Source organism: Paralichthys olivaceus, chromosome 5 (assembly GCF_024713975.1).
Source record: "Paralichthys olivaceus isolate ysfri-2021 chromosome 5, ASM2471397v2, whole genome shotgun sequence".
Classification (NCBI taxonomy): domain Eukaryota; kingdom Metazoa; phylum Chordata; class Actinopteri; order Pleuronectiformes; family Paralichthyidae; genus Paralichthys; species Paralichthys olivaceus.
In genome coordinates this window covers 23,409,233-23,426,732 of record NC_091097.1, presented here as the reverse complement: position 1 = coordinate 23,426,732, position 17,500 = coordinate 23,409,233, and the positions used below count along the sequence as shown (strand labels likewise).

The 17,500-nt window shown below is 42.2% G+C and overlaps 11 non-coding genes and 8 pseudogenes across 11 annotated transcripts; all 19 read left to right on the top strand.

The window, feature by feature from the left end:
- Positions 1–46: 46 nt before the first annotated feature.
- On the top strand, positions 47–155 carry LOC138409649 (5S ribosomal RNA; annotated as a pseudogene).
- A 489-nt stretch (positions 156–644) lies between these two features.
- On the top strand, positions 645–763 carry LOC138409985 (5S ribosomal RNA). The gene has a single exon (XR_011242781.1). It is a non-coding gene; the product is annotated as a 5S ribosomal RNA (ribosomal RNA).
- Positions 764–1,247: 484 nt separating this feature from the next.
- On the top strand, positions 1,248–1,356 carry LOC138409687 (5S ribosomal RNA; annotated as a pseudogene).
- Positions 1,357–1,847: 491 nt separating this feature from the next.
- On the top strand, positions 1,848–1,966 carry LOC138408713 (5S ribosomal RNA). Its single transcript, XR_011242032.1, has one exon. It is a non-coding gene; the product is annotated as a 5S ribosomal RNA (ribosomal RNA).
- A 491-nt stretch (positions 1,967–2,457) lies between these two features.
- Positions 2,458–2,576, top strand: LOC138409935 (5S ribosomal RNA). Its single transcript, XR_011242768.1, has one exon. It is a non-coding gene; the product is annotated as a 5S ribosomal RNA (ribosomal RNA).
- A 484-nt stretch (positions 2,577–3,060) lies between these two features.
- LOC138408701 (5S ribosomal RNA) lies at positions 3,061–3,179 on the top strand. Its single transcript, XR_011242020.1, has one exon. It is a non-coding gene; the product is annotated as a 5S ribosomal RNA (ribosomal RNA).
- A 491-nt stretch (positions 3,180–3,670) lies between these two features.
- LOC138409823 (5S ribosomal RNA) lies at positions 3,671–3,789 on the top strand. The gene has a single exon (XR_011242757.1). It is a non-coding gene; the product is annotated as a 5S ribosomal RNA (ribosomal RNA).
- Positions 3,790–4,272: 483 nt separating this feature from the next.
- LOC138408262 (5S ribosomal RNA) lies at positions 4,273–4,391 on the top strand. Its single transcript, XR_011241581.1, has one exon. It is a non-coding gene; the product is annotated as a 5S ribosomal RNA (ribosomal RNA).
- Positions 4,392–4,875: 484 nt separating this feature from the next.
- Positions 4,876–4,984, top strand: LOC138409448 (5S ribosomal RNA; annotated as a pseudogene).
- A 490-nt stretch (positions 4,985–5,474) lies between these two features.
- Positions 5,475–5,593, top strand: LOC138408690 (5S ribosomal RNA). The gene has a single exon (XR_011242009.1). It is a non-coding gene; the product is annotated as a 5S ribosomal RNA (ribosomal RNA).
- Positions 5,594–6,083: 490 nt separating this feature from the next.
- LOC138409699 (5S ribosomal RNA) lies at positions 6,084–6,192 on the top strand (annotated as a pseudogene).
- A 6,784-nt stretch (positions 6,193–12,976) lies between these two features.
- LOC138408679 (5S ribosomal RNA) lies at positions 12,977–13,095 on the top strand. The gene has a single exon (XR_011241998.1). It is a non-coding gene; the product is annotated as a 5S ribosomal RNA (ribosomal RNA).
- Positions 13,096–13,578: 483 nt separating this feature from the next.
- On the top strand, positions 13,579–13,687 carry LOC138409447 (5S ribosomal RNA; annotated as a pseudogene).
- Positions 13,688–14,177: 490 nt separating this feature from the next.
- Positions 14,178–14,296, top strand: LOC138409712 (5S ribosomal RNA). Its single transcript, XR_011242745.1, has one exon. It is a non-coding gene; the product is annotated as a 5S ribosomal RNA (ribosomal RNA).
- A 484-nt stretch (positions 14,297–14,780) lies between these two features.
- LOC138409686 (5S ribosomal RNA) lies at positions 14,781–14,889 on the top strand (annotated as a pseudogene).
- Positions 14,890–15,379: 490 nt separating this feature from the next.
- Positions 15,380–15,498, top strand: LOC138409601 (5S ribosomal RNA). The gene has a single exon (XR_011242732.1). It is a non-coding gene; the product is annotated as a 5S ribosomal RNA (ribosomal RNA).
- Positions 15,499–15,982: 484 nt separating this feature from the next.
- On the top strand, positions 15,983–16,091 carry LOC138409446 (5S ribosomal RNA; annotated as a pseudogene).
- Positions 16,092–16,587: 496 nt separating this feature from the next.
- LOC138408668 (5S ribosomal RNA) lies at positions 16,588–16,706 on the top strand. The gene has a single exon (XR_011241987.1). It is a non-coding gene; the product is annotated as a 5S ribosomal RNA (ribosomal RNA).
- A 491-nt stretch (positions 16,707–17,197) lies between these two features.
- On the top strand, positions 17,198–17,306 carry LOC138409648 (5S ribosomal RNA; annotated as a pseudogene).
- The last annotated feature ends 194 nt before the right edge of the window (positions 17,307–17,500 follow it).

Below are 17,500 nucleotides of genomic sequence, written 5' to 3'. Positions count from 1 at the left end.
GTGATGATTCACATGTATAAAGGAGGTATTGCGGGTGGAGTTAATCGCTTACGGCCATACCACCCTGAACACGTCCGATCTCGGAAGCTAAGCAGGGTCGGGCCTGGTTAGTACTTGGATGGGAGACCGCCTGGGAATACCAGGTGCTGTAAGCTTTTTAGACTTTTCTTTGCAGAGGGCGCTGTTGCTACTGCTTCAGAGGAGACACCTCTTGGAAAGAGCAGGAAAGACTGTTCATCAAAGGAAAAAGAATATGGAACCCTCACATCATCACTGAAAGGTGAGAGTGAGCATTCATCAGATTTGTTTCTAATCAAAACACTACTTTATTCATGTTTTATTAACATATCATTTTCAAATTGTCTTATTTGGAGAGAGCGATGAAAGAGCAGGGAGTTTACTCTGCATCAAGGAAACAACTGGATATGAAACACTGACAATATTGCTGAAGGTCATTTTTGAAAATTGTAGTGATTTTTTTCTTGCAACGATATGACAATATTGCACCTTGAGATTGATTTTGGAACAATTGACCCCCCCGCCCACCCACACCTCAAGATTCTATGGTTGCAAAGCAACAGAAGAACCATTGATGATGGTGATTATTCACATGTATAAAGGAGGTATTGTGGGTGGAGTTAATCGCTTACGGCCATACCACCCTGAACACGCCCGATCTCGTCCGATCTCGGAAGCTAAGCAGGGTTGGGCCTGGTTAGTACTTGGATGGGAGACCGCCTGGGAATACCAGGTGCTGTAAGCTTTTTAGACTTTTCTTTGCAGAGGGCGCTGTTGCTGCTGCTTCAGAGGAGAAACCTCTTGGAAAGAGCAGGAAAGACTGTTCATCAAAGGAAAAAAGAATATGGAACCCTCACATCATCGGTGAGAGTGAGCATTCATCAGATTTGTTTCTAATCAAAACACTACTTTATTCATGTTTTATTAACATATCATTTTCAAATCGTCTTATTTGGAGAGAGCGATGAAAGAGCAGGGAGTTTACTCTTCATAAGGGAAACAACTGGATATGAAACACTGACAATATTGCTGAAGGTCATTTTTGAAAATTGTAATGATTTTTTTCTTGCAACGATATGACAAAATTGCACCTTGAGATTGATTTTGAAACAATTGACCCCCCCAACCCACCCACACATCAAGATTCTATGGTTGCAAAGCAACAGAAGAACCATTGATGATGGTGATGATTCACATGTATAAAGGAGGTATTGTGGGTGGAGTTAATCGCTTACGGCCATACCACCCTGAACACTCCCGATCTCGGAAGCTAAGCAGGGTCAGGCCTGGTTAGTACTTGGATGGGAGACCGCCTGGGAATACCAGGTGCTGTAAGCTTTTTAGACTTTTCTTTGCAGAGGGCGCTGTTGCTGCTGCTTCAGAGGAGACACCTCTTGGAAAGAGCAGGAAAGACTGTTCATCAAAGGAAAAAAGAATATGGAACCCTCACATCATCACTGAAAGGTGAGAGTGAGCATTCATCAGATTTGTTTCTAATCAAAACACTACTTTATTCATGTTTTATTAACATATCATTTTCAAATTGTCTTATTTGGAGAGAGCGATGAAAGAGCAGGGAGTTTACTCTGCATCAAGGAAACAACTGGATATGAAACACTGACAATATTGCTGAAGGTCATTTTTGAAAATTGTAATGATTTTTTTCTTGCAACGATATGACAAAATTTCACTTTGAGATTAATTTTGGAACAATTGACCCCCCCAACCCACCCACACATCAAGATGCTATGGTTGCAAAGCAACAGAAGAACCATTGATGATGGTGATGATTCACATGTATAAAGGAGGTATTGTGGGTGGAGTTAATCGCTTACGGCCATACCACCCTGAACACGCCCGATCTCGTCCGATCTCGGAAGCTAAGCAGGGTCGGGCCTGGTTAGTACTTGGATGGGAGACCGCCTGGGAATACCAGGTGCTGTAAGCTTTTTAGACTTTTCTTTGCAGAGGGCGCTGTTGCTGCTTCTTCAGAGGAGACACCTCTTGGAAAGAGCAGGAAAGACTGTTCATCAAAGGAAAAAAGAATATGGAACCCTCACATCATCACTGAAAGGTGAGAGTGAGCATTCATCAGATTTGTTTCTAATCAAAACACTACTTTATTCATGTTTTATTAACATATCATTTTCAAATTGTCTTATTTGGAGAGAGCGATGAAAGAGCAGGGAGTTTACTCTGCATCAAGGAAACAACTGGATATGAAACACTGACAATATTGCTGAAGGTCATTTTTGAAAATTGTAATGATTTTTTTCTTGCAACGATATGACAAAATTTCACCTTGAGATTGATTTTGGAACAATTGACCCCCCCAACCCACCCACACATCAAGATGCTATGGTTGCAAAGCAACAGAAGAACCATTGATGATGGTGATGATTCACATGTATAAAGGAGGTATTGTGGGTGGAGTTAATCGCTTACGGCCATACCACCCTGAACACGCCCGATCTCGTCCGATCTCGGAAGCTAAGCAGGGTTGGGCCTGGTTAGTACTTGGATGGGAGACCGCCTGGGAATACCAGGTGCTGTAAGCTTTTTAGACTTTTCTTTGCAGAGGGCGCTGTTGCTGCTGCTTCAGAGGAGACACCTCTTGGAAAGAGCAGGAAAGACTGTTCATCAAAGGAAAAAAGAATATGGAACCCTCACATCATCGGTGAGAGTGAGCATTCATCAGATTTGTTTCTAATCAAAACACTACTTTATTCATGTTTTATTAACATATCATTTTCAAATTGTCTTATTTGGAGAGAGCGATGAAAGAGCAGGGAGTTTACTCTGCATCAAGGAAACAACTGGATATGAAACACTGACAATATTGCTGAAGGTCATTTTTGAAAATTGTAATGATTTTTTTCTTGCAACGATATGACAAAATTTCACTTTGAGATTAATTTTGGAACAATTGACCCCCCCAACCCACCCACACATCAAGATGCTATGGTTGCAAAGCAACAGAAGAACCATTGATGATGGTGATGATTCACATGTATAAAGGAGGTATTGTGGGTGGAGTTAATCGCTTACGGCCATACCACCCTGAACACGCCCGATCTCGTCCGATCTCGGAAGCTAAGCAGGGTCGGGCCTGGTTAGTACTTGGATGGGAGACCGCCTGGGAATACCAGGTGCTGTAAGCTTTTTAGACTTTTCTTTGCAGAGGGCGCTGTTGCTGCTTCTTCAGAGGAGACACCTCTTGGAAAGAGCAGGAAAGACTGTTCATCAAAGGAAAAAAGAATATGGAACCCTCACATCATCACTGAAAGGTGAGAGTGAGCATTCATCAGATTTGTTTCTAATCAAAACACTACTTTATTCATGTTTTATTAACATATCATTTTCAAATTGTCTTATTTGGAGAGAGCGATGAAAGAGCAGGGAGTTTACTCTGCATCAAGGAAACAACTGGATATGAAACACTGACAATATTGCTGAAGGTCATTTTTGAAAATTGTAATGATTTTTTTCTTGCAACGATATGACAAAATTTCACCTTGAGATTGATTTTGGAACAATTGACCCCCCCAACCCACCCACACATCAAGATGCTATGGTTGCAAAGCAACAGAAGAACCATTGATGATGGTGATGATTCACATGTATAAAGGAGGTATTGTGGGTGGAGTTAATCGCTTACGGCCATACCACCCTGAACACGCCCGATCTCGTCCGATCTCGGAAGCTAAGCAGGGTTGGGCCTGGTTAGTACTTGGATGGGAGACCGCCTGGGAATACCAGGTGCTGTAAGCTTTTTAGACTTTTCTTTGCAGAGGGCGCTGTTGCTGCTGCTTCAGAGGAGACACCTCTTGGAAAGAGCAGGAAAGACTGTTCATCAAAGGAAAAAAGAATATGGAACCCTCACATCATCGGTGAGAGTGAGCATTCATCAGATTTGTTTCTAATCAAAACACTACTTTATTCATGTTTTATTAACATATCATTTTCAAATTGTCTTATTTGGAGAGAGCGATGAAAGAGCAGGGAGTTTACTCTGCATCAAGGAAACAACTGGATATGAAACACTGACAATATTGCTGAAGGTCATTTTTGAAAATTGTAATGATTTTTTTCTTGCAACGATATGACAATATTGCACCTTGAGATTGATTTTGGAACAATTGACCCCCCCGCCCACCCACACCTCAAGATTCTATGGTTGCAAAGCAACAGAAGAACCATTGATGATGGTGATGATTCACATGTATAAAGGAGGTATTGTGGGTGGAGTTAATCGCTTACGGCCATACCACCCTGAACACGCCCGATCTCGTCCGATCTCGGAAGCTAAGCAGGGTTGGGCCTGGTTAGTACTTGGATGGGAGACCGCCTGGGAATACCAGGTGCTGTAAGCCTTTTAGACTTTTCTTTGCAGAGGGCGCTGTTGCTGCTGCTTCAGAGGAGACACCTCTTGGAAAGAGCAGGAAAGACTGTTCATCAAAGGAAAAAAGAATATGGAACCCTCACATCATCGGTGAGAGTGAGCATTCATCAGATTTGTTTCTAATCAAAACACTACTTTATTCATGTTTTATTAACATATCATTTTCAAATTGTCTTATTTGGAGAGAGCGATGAAAGAGCAGGGAGTTTACTCTTCATAAGGGAAACAACTGGATATGAAACACTGACAATATTGCTGAAGGTCATTTTTGAAAATTGTAATGATTTTTTTCTTGCAACGATATGACAAAATTGCACCTTGAGATTGATTTTGAAACAATTGACCCCCCCAACCCACCCACACATCAAGATTCTATGGTTGCAAAGCAACAGAAGAACCATTGATGATGGTGATGATTCACATGTATAAAGGAGGTTTTGTGGGTGGAGTTAATTGCTTACGGCCATACCACCCTGAACACTCCCGATCTCGGAAGCTAAGCAGGGTCGGGCCTGGTTAGTACTTGGATGGGAGACCGCCTGGGAATACCAGGTGCTGTAAGCTTTTTAGACTTTTCTTTGCAGAGGGCGCTGTTGCTGCTGCTTCAGAGGAGACACCTCTTGGAAAGAGCAGGAAAGACTGTTCATCAAAGGAAAAAGAATATGGAACCCTCACATCATCACTGAAAGGTGAGAGTGAGCATTCATCAGATTTGTTTCTAATCAAAACACTACTTTATTCATGTTTTATTAACATATCATTTTCAAATTGTCTTATTTGGAGAGAGCGATGAAAGAGCAGGGAGTTTACTCTGCATCAAGGAAACAACTGGATATGAAACACTGACAATATTGCTGAAGGTCATTTTTGAAAATTGTAATGATTTTTTTCTTGCAACGATATGACAAAATTTCACCTTGAGATTGATTTTGGAACAATTGACCCCCCCAACCCACCCACACATCAAGATGCTATGGTTGCAAAGCAACAGAAGAACCATTGATGATGGTGATGATTCACATGTATAAAGGAGGTATTGCAGGTGGAGTTAATCGCTTACGGCCATACCACCCTGAACACGCCCGATCTCGTCCGATCTCGGAAGCTAAGCAGGGTCGGGCCTGGTTAGTACTTGGATGGGAGACCGCCTGGGAATACCAGGTGCTGTAAGCTTTTTAGACTTTTCTTTGCAGAGGGCGCTGTTGCTGCTGCTTCTGCTTCAGAGGAGACACCTCTTGGAAAGAGCAGGAAAGACTGTTCATCAAAGGAAAAAAAGAATATGGAACCCTCACATCATTGGTGAGAGTGAGCATTCATCAGATTTGTTTCTAATCAAAACACTACTTTATTCATGTTTTATTAACATATCATTTTCAAATTGTCTTATTTGGAGAGAGCGATGAAAGAGCAGGGAGTTTACTCTGCATCAGGGAAACAACTGGATATGAAACACTGACAATATTGCTGAAGGTCATTTTTGAAAATTGTAATGATTTTTTTCTTGCAACGATATGACAATATTGCACCTTGAGATTGATTTTGGAACAATTGACCCCCCCGCCCACCCACACCTCAAGATTCTATGGTTGCAAAGCAACAGAAGAACCATTGATGATGGTGATGATTCACATGTATAAAGGAGGTTTTGTGGGCGGAGTTAATTGCTTACGGCCATACCACCCTGAACACTCCCGATCTCGGAAGCTAAGCAGGGTCGGGCCTGGTTATTACTTGGATGGGAGACCGCCTGGGAATACCAGGTGCTGTAAGCTTTTTAGACTTTTCTTTGCAGAGGGCGCTGTTGCTGCTGCTTCAGAGGAGACACCTCTTGGAAAGAGCAGGAAAGACTGTTCATCAAAGGAAAAAGAATATGGAACCCTCACATCATCACTGAAAGGTGAGAGTGAGCATTCATCAGATTTGTTTCTAATCAAAACACTACTTTATTCATGTTTTATTAACATATCATTTTCAAATTGTCTTATTTGGAGAGAGCGATGAAAGAGCAGGGAGTTTACTCTGCATCAAGGAAACTGGATATGAAACACTGACAATATTGCTGAAGGTCATTTTTGAAAATTGTAATGATTTTTTTCTTGCAACGATATGACAAAATTTCACCTTGAGATTGATTTTGGAACAATTGACCCCCCCAACCCACCCACACATCAAGATGCTATGGTTGCAAAGCAACAGAAGAACCATTGATGATGGTGATGATTCACATGTATAAAGGAGGTATTGTGGGTGGAGTTAATCGCTTACGGCCATACCACCCTGAACACGCCCTTGAACGCACCACGGAGTGACGACATCAACCAGCGACCCGGAAGCAAGCCACCACGGGTGGCTGCGGAGGAACTATTTTTCTTTTTTTTTTCTCTCTCTTTTCCAGCTTTTCTTGTTCTCTCTCTACATTCCCTATTTTTCTACCTCATATATGTAAATCCAACCGGACATTAGTGTTGTGATTGTCTTGTTGTGTGTATGTGTGTGTCCCCCGCGGCAGTGACGCACTGTGAGGGGGAATCGTAGCCTGCTAGGAAGTGCTCCCGAGACAATGGCAGAGACAAGCACGGAGCGGCGGAGTTTAACCGCTGACACCCACGGAGGTGACAGCGGTGGAGAGACGGAGCTGACGCAGGGTAAGTGCTGCAAAATAAATGAGAGGAACGACAGGGAGCAGACAGTGATGGTAGAGATGGAGGGCGAGGACACGGCTATGGAGCTGATGCGTTGCGTACGCGAGCTGTGTGGAGGGCTACTGGCGTGCAGACAGATAACCGAAAAAAAATATGAAATGACGATGAGCCATCCGAAAGGAAAGGACAGGCTCATGGAAGGATTTAAGATTGGGGAGAATCGGGTGCACGTCAGAGAGCTAATAAATGACAAGCTAGTAGTGTCTTTCATGAATCTGCCATTTTATATTGAGGACAGGGAGATACTGGCAAAGCTACAACTCTGGGGAGTATCAGCAGTATCTCCCATTAAAAGAAGGATGTGGCCAGGGACAAATGTAGCTGATGGGACAAGGTTCCTGAAAGTAAAATTTAATAATGAAATACAATCACTGCCGTATTCCGCTAGATTTGACACAGCGCTGGGAGCTGAGTACTTCAGGGTGCTGCATGATAAGCAGGTGAAGGTGTGCAGGTTGTGCATTAAACCAGGGCACATAATGAGAGAGTGCCCTGAATTTCACTGCAACAGATGTGGAGTGCAGGGTCATTATGCAAGGGAATGCACGCAGGGGAAGAAGAGATGTGATCTATGCCAGAACCTTATGAGTGAATGCAGATGCAATAAGAGTGAGGCAGAAGACGACACAAATGAGAGTGGACAAGAAAGTGAGAGCGGAGGCAGTGAGGAGGGGGAGGCAGAGTATATGGAAAGTGAGGAGGAGGGAGTCAGAAAAGAAATGGAGGAGACAGAGAAAGAGGATGCAGGCAAGCAGGAAGGAGAGAGGCCGACAGAGGAGACGGAAGGCGGAAAGAAAGATGGAGCGAACCGGAAGGAAAGGAAGGAGAGAACGAAAGGAAACAACGAGGAGGAGGATGCGGGAAGGAGGAGAGGAGCGCTGGCGCGTGAGGTGAGGACAGAAGGGACGGCAGACAGGAGGAGTGACGGGGTGGAGAAGAAAGGTCCCAAAACGAAGGAGACGAGAGGGCCAGAGAAGGGGGCGACTGTCGAAAGACAAGACGGAAAGGAGGAAGCAGGCCCGGGGAGAACGCGACGAGAGGATGACACAGGAAGGACGGAGAATGCACTGAGTGGAGCTAAGCCCACAGAGACTGCAGAGGAGACTACCACACCACAGACGGTAGGATCCGAAACAGACATGGATATAGAGGAACAAATGAAACAACTAAGAAAAAGACAGAATACTAAGAGGCATACGAGGAATAATAAGAAAAGTAAAACTAAGGAAATAACAAAATGAAAGTAAAAATAATAATAATGTTAACAATAATTTCAATAAATGCAAGGGGGCTAAAGAACAAAAACAAAAGACATCAGATATATGGGAAGAGTAATTATGACATAATATGCTTACAGGAAACACACTGGAATGAGAGATGTATGAAAGAGGTGGAGGATGAATGGAGGGGAGAAGTATTTGCAAATAATGGAGATGGGAATGCGAGGGGTGTAGCAATATTAACAAAAAAAGGAGTGATAGGGAATGTAAGAAGGTGTGAAGATGAGGGAGATGGGAGGATGATAGGGATCAAATTTGAATATAAGAATGAGGAAATGAAGCTGGTAAATGTGTATATGCCGAATGAGGAGAAAGAAAGAAAGGTGATGATTGAAAAGATGGGAACGATGTGTGATGACAACTGCATGATTGTGGGGGACTTCAATGTGTGGTGTGAGAAACTGGACGTGTCAACAAACATGCACTTTAAAAATGACACAACAAGAGAGGTATTAAAAAAATTAAAAAGTATGAAAGGACTGAGTGACGTATGGAGAGAAAGAAATCCAGAGAGGAGAGCGTTCTCAAGAACACAACTGGTAAAAGGGGAATTAAAACAGAGTAGGATAGATTTAGTATTAAGCACAAAAAGCATAGCAGAAAGGATAAAAGAAATAGAATATAGAACCACAACGTATAGTGATCATAAGGAGTTAAAATTTACAATAGGGGGGGGGACAAAGAGAAGAGGAGGGGGACTGTGGTGCATGAATGGGGAGTTGCTGAGAGATGAAAAATATAAAAAAGAAGTGAGAGAATACATAAGGTGGGAGAAGGATGACAGGATGTATGAGGAAGATATAGGGAGGTGGTGGGAAGGGGTAAAAGAGGGAGTACGGACCATGAGCATAAAACACAGTAGGAAGAGGGGGAAAACACAGAGAGAGAAGGAAAAAAAGTTAAAAGAGGAGTTGAGAGAAGAGGAAAAGAAAGCTGAGGAGGATGGCAAGTATGATTTGGGGGAATATATAAAGAAGAAAGATGAACTGAAAGAGATAGAACAGGGAAAGTGCAAGGGAGCAATAATTAGAAGTAAGGCAAGAGATGTAGTAGAGGGGGAAAAATGTACAGGTTATTTCTTAGGGCTAGAGAAGGTAAGGCAAAAGAATAATTATTTTGAGCAAGTGGAGGGAAAGAGAGGGGAAAGAATAACTGACTTTGTAGGGATAGTGGAAAGAGTAGGAGAATTCTATAGGGAGTTATTTAAGAAAGAAGAAGTAGATGAGGAGAGTAGCAGGCAGGTGATAGAAAAGATGGAAGCTAGGCTGAGTGATGAGGATAGAGAAGGATGTGAAGGAGAGATAACTAAGGGAGAGATAGGGAAAGCAATAGATGAGTTAGGCAGGAATAAAAGTCCAGGGATAGATGGGATAATAGGAGAGTTTTATATAGAGTTTAAGGAAGAATTAGTGCCAGTGTTAGATAGATTATTTAGGTATATAGAAGAGAAGGGAGAGATGCCACACAGCATGACAATAGGGCTAGTTAGTATAATTTACAAAAAAGGGAGCAGGGACAAATTAGAAAACTACAGACCACTCACAATGTTAAATGGTGATTATAAAATACTAGCAAAGGTGTTAGCAAATAGGATAAAGGGGGTTATAGGGACGGTGGTGGGAAGCACACAAGCATATAGCATACCAGGAAGAGACATAGCCGACACAATAAGCAGTATTAGGGACACCATCACACACATGAAGGGGAACAAAATAGGGATAGTAGCGAGTTTGGATCTGAATAAAGCATTTGATAGAGTAGATCATGGGTATTTATATAAGGTATTAGATAAAGTGGGTTTTGGAAATAGGATGATAGGATGGATAAGGAGGATGTATGAAAGAGCAGCGAGTAAGATAAAAATAAACGGGATAGTGACAGAGGAGTTTAGATTAGAGAGATCAGTTAGACAGGGATGTCCGCTATCGGCTCTGCTGTACGCCTTGTCAGCAGAGCCGCTAGCGGCACTAATATTGCAAAATAGAGGGATTAAGGGCATAGAACTACCGGGTGGACAGATGAGCACGCTATATCAATATGCAGACGACACAACAGTGACAGTTAGGGACAAAGAAAGTGTAGTAGAGGTTTTAAAAAGTGTAGAGCAGTATGGTAGGGCATCAGGAGCAAAAGTAAACATAGAGAAATCAGAGATAATGTACATAGGGGAGAACAGAGAAGAGAGGGAGGAGATCAGAATGAAGGAAAACAAAGGGTATATGAAGGTGTTAGGTGTAAATTTAGGGATAGAAGAGAAAGAAGGGAGAGATAGGCAGTATGAGGGGATAGTGAATAGGATTAGAAAGACGTTAGGGTTTTGGAAGAGAAGAGGATTGAAGCTAAAAGGGAAGGTAATTGTAGTAAATTGTTTAATAATGAGCAAGCTGGTGTATGTGATGAATGTGATGGATGTGCCTGAGAAAGTGATGAAAGAAGTGGGAGGGATGGTGAGTGACTTTTTGTGGGATGGGAAGGGGGTTAGAATAGCAAGGGAAGTACTAGAAAACGAGTATGAAGACGGGGGACTGAAACTGGTTAACTTAGAGAGAAAAAAAAAAGCACTAAGGGTGAAAATGATGGTGAGATACTTAAAGAATAAAAGTGATCAGGTGTGGAAGGTGTGTTTAACAGAAGCTATCAACAAAACTGGAGGGTGTGGTGAGAGTGGAGTGTATATGAAAATGAAAAAAGGGATGTTAGATGGAGTGACTGATTATTACAAAGAGATGCTGGGAGCGTGGGGAGAGTTTCTGAGTTTCGTGAAGTATGAATGCAAAAATGTAAAGCAGGTATGGGAGCAGCCAGCGTTTTTAAATCCAAAAATCACAATGGAGGGGGAGACCATCTTTAACAGGGTAATATGGAGAGCAGGGATAAGGAAGGTGAGGGACATGGTGTACGAGTACACACCGGGCTTTATGAGGGCACAGGTGATTGTAGATGAGGTCAGGGGGAATGGGGATGAAATATGGCCGGGTACAGCTGAAGGGGTCATAGAAAAAATAAAAAAAGCAATGCCCAAAGAATGGATGGAAATGATTGAGAGAGAGAACGTGAACGGAGGAGAAGATGAAATAGATATGTATGTAGGGGAAGGGGAGTGCAAGTTGAGTCTGAAGGATGTAAAAACAAGGATGATATATGAATGTATGAGGGAGAAAGAACTGAGGAGGCCGGCTGCAGAGAAAGTGTGGGTCAAAGTAATGAATAACATGGATGCAAAGCAAATATGGACCAATCTGAGAGTGAAGTGGAACACGACTGAATGTGAACACTTTGACTACATGCTAAGGCACAACAGGATATACAACAACCTGATAAAGAGCAAGTTTGACCGGGAGGTGGGAAAGGAATGTGACGTATGTGAAGTGGGAGTGGAGACATGTATGCATGAGTTTGTTGAATGTGGGGAACTAAGGGTGTACTTTGGGAAAATAAGGGAGTTAATAAATAGGTGCTGGGAGGGAGACTTTGTGGGGAGGAGCGAATGGAAGAAGCTGTGGTTGTTTGGCGTGGTGGAGAGAAAGAGAGGATGCAATGTAAATCTGTTAAACTATGTCCTGAGCCACGCACGATATGCAGTGAAACTAAGGAGAAACACTGCGCAGTATGAAAGGAGAAAATGTGACGTGTGGAATGTTTTTAAAAATTTGACAGAAAGGGATGTGAAAGTGATGCACAGCTACATTGGGAAAGACGACTTTCAGAAAGGGTTTGTGGACGGGAGCACCTTCATAGAAATAACGAATGGAGATGTGAATGAGGTGAGAATGGATTTTGGTTAAGATTTGTTTTGGGGCTTTTTGTTTTTGGTTGGTTTTATTGCTTTTATTGATTTGTGTGTTTCCTGTATCGAGTGATGTATACATGTGAAAAGTTAAGACCTGACAGAGGCAAACATGTAAAGGAACGATGTAAAAAACAAATGTATGTAAAAAAAATGTAAATTCAATCTATTGTTGATAATAAAAGAAAAAAAAAAAAAAACACGCCCGATCTCGTCCGATCTCGGAAGCTAAGCAGGCTCGGACCTGGTTAGTACTTGGATGGGAGACCGCCTGGGAATACCAGGTGCTGTAAGCTTTTTAGACTTTTCTTTGCAGAGGGCGCTGCTGCTTCTGCTTCAGAGGAGACACCTCTTGGAAAGAGCAGGAAAGACTGTTCATCAAAGGAAAAAAGAATATGGAACCCTCACATCATCACTGAAAGGTGAGAGTGAGCATTCATCAGATTTGTTTCTAATCAAAACACTACTTTATTCATGTTTTATTAACATATCATTTTCAAATTGTCTTATTTGGAGAGAGCGATGAAAGAGCAGGGAGTTTACTCTGCATCAAGGAAACAACTGGATATGAAACACTGACAATATTGCTGAAGGTCATTTTTGAAAATTGTAATGATTTTTTTCTTGCAACGATATGACAAAATTTCACCTTGAGATTGATTTTGGAACAATTGACCCCCCCAACCCACCCACACATCAAGATGCTATGGTTGCAAAGCAACAGAAGAACCATTGATGATGGTGATGATTCACATGTATAAAGGAGGTATTGCAGGTGGAGTTAATCGCTTACGGCCATACCACCCTGAACACGCCCGATCTCGTCCGATCTCGGAAGCTAAGCAGGGTCGGGCCTGGTTAGTACTTGGATGGGAGACCGCCTGGGAATACCAGGTGCTGTAAGCTTTTTAGACTTTTCTTTGCAGAGGGCGCTGTTGCTGCTGCTTCAGAGGAGACACCTCTTGGAAAGAGCAGGAAAGACTGTTCATCAAAGGAAAAAAGAATATGGAACCCTCACATCATTGGTGAGAGTGAGCATTCATCAGATTTGTTTCTAATCAAAACACTACTTTATTCATGTTTTATTAACATATCATTTTCAAATTGTCTTATTTGGAGAGAGCGATGAAAGAGCAGGGAGTTTACTCTGCATCAAGGAAACAACTGGATATGAAACACTGACAATATTGCTGAAGGTCATTTTTGAAAATTGTAATGATTTTTTTCTTGCAACGATATGACAATATTGCACCTTGAGATTGATTTTGGAACAATTGACCCCCCCGCCCACCCACACCTCAAGATTCTATGGTTGCAAAGCAACAGAAGAACCATTGATGATGGTGATGATTCACATGTATAAAGGAGGTTTTGTGGGTGGAGTTAATTGCTTACGGCCATACCACCCTGAACACTCCCGATCTCGGAAGCTAAGCAGGGTCGGGCCTGGTTAGTACTTGGATGGGAGACCGCCTGGGAATACCAGGTGCTGTAAGCTTTTTAGACTTTTCTTTGCAGAGGGCGCTGTTGCTACTGCTTCTGCTTCAGAGGAGACACCTCTTGGAAAGAGCAGGAAAGACTGTTCATCAAAGGAAAAAAGAATATGGAACCCTCACATCATCGGTGAGAGTGAGCATTCATCAGATTTGTTTCTAATCAAAACACTACTTTATTCATGTTTTATTAACATATCATTTTCAAATTGTCTTATTTGGAGAGAGCGATGAAAGAGCAGGGAGTTTACTCTGCATCAAGGAAACAACTGGATATGAAACACTGACAATATTGCTGAAGGTCATTTTTGAAAATTGTAATGATTTTTTTCTTGCAACGATATGACAAAATTTCACCTTGAGATTGATTTTGGAACAATTGACCCCCCCAACCCACCCACACATCAAGATGCTATGGTTGCAAAGCAACAGAAGAACCATTGATGATGGTGATGATTCACATGTATAAAGGAGGTATTGTGGGTGGAGTTAATCGCTTACGGCCATACCACCCTGAACACGCCCGATCTCGTCCGATCTCGGAAGCTAAGCAGGGTTGGGCCTGGTTAGTACTTGGATGGGAGACCGCCTGGGAATACCAGGTGCTGTAAGCTTTTTAGACTTTTCTTTGCAGAGGGCGCTGTTGCTGCTGCTTCAGAGGAGACACCTCTTGGAAAGAGCAGGAAAGACTGTTCATCAAAGGAAAAAAGAATATGGAACCCTCACATCATCGGTGAGAGTGAGCATTCATCAGATTTGTTTCTAATCAAAACACTACTTTATTCATGTTTTATTAACATATCATTTTCAAATCGTCTTATTTGGAGAGAGCGATGAAAGAGCAGGGAGTTTACTCTTCATAAGGGAAACAACTGGATATGAAACACTGACAATATTGCTGAAGGTCATTTTTGAAAATTGTAATGATTTTTTTCTTGCAACGATATGACAAAATTGCACCTTGAGATTGATTTTGAAACAATTGACCCCCCCAACCCACCCACACATCAAGATTCTATGGTTGCAAAGCAACAGAAGAACCATTGATGATGGTGATGATTCACATGTATAAAGGAGGTATTGTGGGTGGAGTTAATCGCTTACGGCCATACCACCCTGAACACTCCCGATCTCGGAAGCTAAGCAGGGTCAGGCCTGGTTAGTACTTGGATGGGAGACCGCCTGGGAATACCAGGTGCTGTAAGCTTTTTAGACTTTTCTTTGCAGAGGGCGCTGTTGCTGCTGCTTCAGAGGAGACACCTCTTGGAAAGAGCAGGAAAGACTGTTCATCAAAGGAAAAAAGAATATGGAACCCTCACATCATCACTGAAAGGTGAGAGTGAGCATTCATCAGATTTGTTTCTAATCAAAACACTACTTTATTCATGTTTTATTAACATATCATTTTCAAATTGTCTTATTTGGAGAGAGCGATGAAAGAGCAGGGAGTTTACTCTGCATCAAGGAAACAACTGGATATGAAACACTGACAATATTGCTGAAGGTCATTTTTGAAAATTGTAATGATTTTTTTCTTGCAACGATATGACAATATTGCACCTTGAGATTGATTTTGGAACAATTGAACCCCCCGCCCACCCACACCTCAAGATTCTATGGTTGCAAAGCAACAGAAGAACCATTGATGATGGTGATGATTCACATGTATAAAGGAGGTATTGTGGGTGGAGTTAATCGCTTACGGCCATACCACCCTGAACACGCCCGATCTCGTCCGATCTCGGAAGCTAAGCAGGGTTGGGCCTGGTTAGTACTTGGATGGGAGACCGCCTGGGAATACCAGGTGCTGTAAGCTATTTAGACTTTTCTTTGCAGAGGGCGCTGTTGCTGCTGCTTCAGAGGAGACACCTCTTGGAAAGAGCAGGAAAGACTGTTCATCAAAGGAAAAAAGAATATGGAACCCTCACATCATCGGTGAGAGTGAGCATTCATCAGATTTGTTTCTAATCAAAACACTACTTTATTCATGTTTTATTAACATATCATTTTCAAATCGTCTTATTTGGAGAGAGCGATGAAAGAGCAGGGAGTTTACTCTTCATAAGGGAAACAACTGGATATGAAACACTGACAATATTGCTGAAGGTCATTTTTGAAAATTGTAATGATTTTTTTCTTGCAACGATATGACAAAATTGCACCTTGAGATTGATTTTGAAACAATTGACCCCCCCAACCCACCCACACATCAAGATTCTATGGTTGCAAAGCAACAGAAGAACCATTGATGATGGTGATGATTCACATGTATAAAGGAGGTATTGTGGGTGGAGTTAATTGCTTACGGCCATACCACCCTGAACACTCCCGATCTCGGAAGCTAAGCAGGGTCGGGCCTGGTTAGTACTTGGATGGGAGACCGCCTGGGAATACCAGGTGCTGTAAGCTTTTTAGACTTTTCTTTGCAGAGGGCGCTGTTGCTGCTGCTTCTGCTTCAGAGGAGACACCTCTTGGAAAGAGCAGGAAAGACTGTTCATCAAAGGAAAAAGAATATGGAACCCTCACATCATCACTGAAAGGTCAGAGTGAGCATTCATCAGATTTGTTTCGAATCAAAACACTACTTTATTCATGTTTTATTAACATATCATTTTCAAATTGTCTTATTTGGAGAGAGCGATGAAAGAGCAGGGAGTTAACTCTGCATCAGGGAAACAACTGGATATGAAACACTGACAATATTGCTGAAGGTCATTTTTGAAAATTGTAATGATTTTTTTCTTGCAACGATATGACAAAATTTCACTTTGAGATTAATTTTGGAACAATTGACCCCCCCAACCCACCCACACATCAAGATGCTATGGTTGCAAAGCAACAGAAGAACCATTGATGATGGTGATGATTCACATGTATAAAGGAGGTATTGTGGGTGGAGTTAATCGCTTACGGCCATACCACCCTGAACACGCCCGATCTCGTCCGATCTCGGAAGCTAAGCAGGGTCGGGCCTGGTTAGTACTTGGATGGGAGACCGCCTGGGAATACCAGGTGCTGTAAGCTTTTTAGACTTTTCTTTGCAGAGGGCGCTGTTGCTGCTTCTTCAGAGGAGACACCTCTTGGAAAGAGCAGGAAAGACTGTTCATCAAAGGAAAAAAGAATATGGAACCCTCACATCATCACTGAAAGGTGAGAGTGAGCATTCATCAGATTTGTTTCTAATCAAAACACTACTTTATTCATGTTTTATTAACATATCATTTTCAAATTGTCTTATTTGGAGACAGCGATGAAAGAGCAGGGAGTTTACTCTGCATCAAGGAAACAACTGGATATGAAACACTGACAATATTGCTGAAGGTCATTTTTGAAAATTGTAATGATTTTTTTCTTGCAACGATATGACAAAATTTCACCTTGAGATTGATTTTGGAACAATTGACCCCCCCAACCCACCCACACATCAAGATGCTATGGTTGCAAAGCAACAGAAGAACCATTGATGATGGTGATGATTCACATGTATAAAGGAGGTATTGCGGGTGGAGTTAATCGCTTACGGCCATACCACCCTGAACACGTCCGATCTCGGAAGCTAAGCAGGGTCGGGCCTGGTTAGTACTTGGATGGGAGACCGCCTGGGAATACCAGGTGCTGTAAGCTTTTTAGACTTTTCTTTGCAGAGGGCGCTGTTGCTGCTGCTTCTGCTTCAGAGGAGACACCTCTTGGAAAGAGCAGGAAAGACTGTTCATCAAAGGAAAAAGAATATGGAACCCTCACATCATCACTGAAAGGTCAGAGTGAGCATTCATCAGCTTTGTTTCGAATCAAAACACTACTTTATTCATGTTTTATTA